Here is a 4412-nt window from a genome sequence, read left to right as displayed (position 1 = left end):
TTACAATAAGCTTCTTGCACCTAAAGTCACTACCGGTTAGGCTCGAAATCGAAACGAACATTACCGTCTGCTATCAGTGTCTTGGCGCCATGTCGGAGGCATAACGCGACTTATTGCGGGAGTAAGGGGACTGTAGAGTCGTAGAGCCGTCGTTGTATAAGCACATTTCAGAATATCTTCTTGTCCTAGTCAATCGTAAAGAGTAAAGAGGTTCCTCATCTGACACGAAGTGCAGTTCGAAAACCTTTAGTTGGGCTACGAAACTTTCCTGTCGAGATCATGGATTTAATATACCAATCTAGAGCGAAAGGTCCCACGCATTTGGCCGCTTTGGAACGGCGGGTCATAGTCGCCGACATCGGCGGCCCCAGTTGGCGGTCCCAATGAGCCCGTATCTCTGGTGACGCCATAATATGCACTAAGAAGTAGCAAAACATACCCTGCAAGGTCTGTACCTTGTTGTTTTCTCCCTTACTTTGCAAGAAAGCGCCGGAATTGCGCATTGGCCAAATGAAATAAAGTTGACAAACGCTCGAGCAACTTCAACGTGTCGCGGCAAAACAAGCACGCCTGAACCTTCGTCTGCTTTCTTCTTCTGCTCTTTTGTCGCTTTCTTTCTTGTTCTATCTCTCGGGACCGGAGAAGTTAGTGCCAAAGATTTGCCGTGTTCTGCTGCCGTTTTTACCCGCCTGGTCGAGGTCGCACCGGCCTGTCCGTCAGAGCCATTCATAACGCTGGCGAAGTGATTGCTCGAGCGTCGACTTGTCCTGGTTCTTGACTGCCGGAATTAGAAAAAAAAACAAAAAACAATACTGCTGGCCGCAGCTCCGTTGTCGCCCACTTTTACGGCTAGAACAATTAATTAAGGCGAAATTGACTATTTTAAGCTTCCAGTGAACGGACAAACAACGGAGCGAACATGGCCCCAAAGCACACAACACACAGCATGACAGCGAGGAATGCCTCGAGCATGGATTCCGGAGAGTTTCGGTGAGATCTACAAACCGGTAGTAGCGTTGCATCATGATGCTGTGGTGTACTAGAAGGGGAGCTGTGCCAAACGCCCCGTCACTGCATTGGGAGAGAGGGGACCTTTTGTAGGATTTCGCCGCTTCGGTGCTGCTACATATATTACAGCGCGCACTTATCTACGCCGCTTTGCCTAGCAACGCCACGATAGAATAGATAAAGTACAGTGGCGCGCTGCAATCTATCTATTCTAAAAAGAAGCGAGCTATTCTATTCTATTCCATCTATCTGAAAAAAAGCCAATAAAGATTATTATTATTAATATTATTAATCAAAATAATCTACCCCACTTTGCCTTACAGCGCCACGAAGCGACAGCGTCCTGCGGAGGCCGCGGAAACGAGCAGCCCTGGCACACCTCCCGTTCTAGTACACCATAATGGTGTCGTGCAAGAACCCTATAAACTAAATTAGCCACTTGCCGTTAGGGGAATCATGATGATGATTGCTGTTCCCCTAGCTCGTGAAATTGAAAAATTGAGTGCTTTATTCTTCTGGTGTCCCTGCCAAGCAGGTGAGATCGATCGTGCAGTGCGAGTAACATGCTTCTGCTTGTAGCTTCGGCTTCGCTATCAAAATAAAGTGGAGTATACTTTTTCACGCAGGCTAGGGCCACTAAATGAGCTACGCTTCAGAGTAACGACACTTTCCCATATTGTGACTTAAGATCATGGTTGCCAGTTATTTGAAGCTTTATCTGAAATCACAGGAAGCACTTTTCTGCCTTCTAGAAATGTTTAAACAGTTCGCGACAGAGCAAAGCAATATTACATGAGCTTCCTAGCACAAAATCTAATGCTGAGGAAGTCGCACATTTGAATAATGACTGTCGGCAGTTGCGTCTGGTCTGCATACGAACCAAAAGGGCGGCGCTCACAACAGTGTCGGGGAACAAAGTGCCGATACTCTAAGCGAAGCTTATTTAATGTCTCTAACGCAGGCTATGAAATAAAGCAATGCACATTATAAAGAATGGAACGCTTGAAAGAGACGCTGAGGTCGCGAGTTGCATACTTTTTTATTTTCATTTAGATATATATTTGTTTAATGCTTTGTTAGCCTGAATAGACAGATCTTGACAGACGCTTGTATTCGAACGTGGCTGGTGCACAATCGGACGTTACAGCGCCGCTTTTATGGTCGTATCGCTTGGATGATGGAGCCCTCTGATCTCCAGGGCCGTATATATTGAGAGTTTGGCCAATGGGAGGAGCGGGAAGAGCCAGCTAGGGCGTGCAACACGCGCAGAAAAAGCGCTTGACATGTTCTCTTGGCCAATCAGAAGCCGAAACGTCGGCTCAGCTAATGTCTGACCGATATGATAGCATCCTAAGCCACATGAAAGAACCGGACCGGGAACTAAAGGACCTAAAAAAACGCAGCGAGGCAATCGAGCAAAGCGAAAAAGAGGCAAAGCTTAAACAACTGCAGCTCCAAGTGAATGACCTCGAGTAGCGAAGCAGAAAGCTTAACTTAGAATTCCACGGCATTCCGAAAACTGAAGGTGAAGACTTGATAAGCAAAGTGAACAAGATAGCAGAAAAGTTGGAAATGCCCGAACTGGTCTGAAAGTGACGTCACAGCTATCCACAGATTACTGTCAAAACCGGATAAAATTCCTGGAATCACTACCAAGTTTTCATCGCAGACCACAAGGGACACCTGGTTGAACAGGAAGGCTAGGCTGAGAAAGGCTGCTATCAACGCGTACGTCAGCGAAAACATGACCACGTATAACATGGAGCCGCTGGCCAGGACAAAAGAGTGGGCGAAAAGGAAAGGATTCTTGTATGTCGGGCACCAGAACGGAAAGCTTTTTGTCAGGCGTAAGAATCGCGAGCGCTCTTGCATCGTCAAGAACGAAGATGATTTGCTCGCGCTTGACTCCTAGTTCTACTACGTAAATATGACGCATCAGTTATTACTTGATGGATTCACCTTATTTACTACTTACTGATTAGGAACAACACCTAAGCTCATGTTCTAATATTTGCCTACGGGCTTTCCATTTAAGTGTACAATCTGCAAAGAACAAAGTCATTGACCTCGAATGTCTTTTTGCACAGTTTGAAATTTCTTTCGATGTAATTATGTTAACGGAAACTTGGTATTCTGATGAAGGGGACGTTTTTCATTTGCCATGCTACAATGCCTACTGTTTAAATCGCACCACTAGTCTTGGTGGAGGTGTGTGTGCACTAATAAAAGAAGGTAGGGACTGTGAACTGTTACGATGTTTTTGCTGTACCTCTAGTGATTATGAAAGCTTGTCTTTGCTGACAGATAATACGCTTGTTTCTGTAGTTTACCGTGCACCTGATGGCAACATTCCGAATTGTCTTGGTTTTTTTACACTCTCCTGGAATTCTGTAGCGACAAAAAGCTAACTGTGATAATTGGAGGTGATTTTAACGTTAACATGCTACTTAATACCACACCTAAAATTATTTCGATTTTCTGCTTGCTACGTATGACTGTGTTAATGTGATAACCAAACCAACTAGAATCACGAAAAACACAGAAACTCTTATTGATTTCTTTATCACAAATGTTGATAACACTTGTATGATTAGCGGAATTTTACATTGTCATATAAGTGACCATTTGCCAACTTTATTTTGCATAACAGGCAAGCGATGCCATAAAAATAAAAAAAAGTCCATCAGCCGTTTTCAAGATATCAAGCTTAATTACCTTGAAAAGTTTCGTGAATTTATTAGAAATGAAAATTGGTCTGACGTTAATGAAACAAACCCTGATATAGCGTACAACCTTTTTCTGGACAGGTTCAAAGAACTGTATGAAAGAAATTTTCCGTATAAGACATTTAAAACGTCAAAAAGAATTCGTAAGCCCTGGATTACCCCAGACCTCTTATTGAAGATTAATATAAAAATTGAATGTTCAAAAAATTTAGCAAAACCAAAGATCACACGGATCTAAGCAATTTCGAATTATTTAGAAATAGGCTAACAAAGTAACTTCAAAAGGCAAAGGCGGATTACTATCATAGGAACGTGGGCTCGTCAAGTGGACGGAAAAGGATTAATTCAATCCTACAATGTGACTGGTCTCATGTTGGTCTGGAAAAGCTTTGTGTGAATGGTACGAAACTTGCAGGTGTTGCTTCAGTTAATGCGATTAACGATCATTTTGTAAACGTAGCTACAAACGCATATAGTAATGAAGCATATTGACACATTGAAAAAGGGAATGAGAATTTTGTTTTTCTAGATCCCGTTATTGATATCGATGTGTTTTCGGTGTTTATGTATTTAAAGAACACTGCGAGTAGAGATGTTGATGATATCCAGATTAAGCCAGTAAAATATGCTCTAGACATTATAACACCCGTGTAACACACATTGTCAACTTGTGCATAT

At 43.0% G+C, this 4412-nt stretch overlaps 1 pseudogene; it reads left to right on the top strand.

Moving 5' to 3' along the window:
- The first annotated feature begins 2418 nt into the window (after nucleotides 1-2418).
- On the top strand, nucleotides 2419-2920 carry LOC120840246 (annotated as a pseudogene).
- Nucleotides 2921-4412: the final 1492 nt, after the last annotated feature.

Source organism: Ixodes scapularis, unplaced genomic scaffold (assembly GCF_016920785.2).
Source record: "Ixodes scapularis isolate PalLabHiFi unplaced genomic scaffold, ASM1692078v2 PGA_scaffold0__279_contigs__length_252992795, whole genome shotgun sequence".
In the NCBI taxonomy this organism is placed as follows: Eukaryota; Metazoa; Arthropoda; class Arachnida; order Ixodida; family Ixodidae; genus Ixodes; species Ixodes scapularis.
The sequence above is the reverse complement of the archived record's forward strand: the minus strand, read 5'-3'. Positions and strand labels throughout refer to the sequence as shown.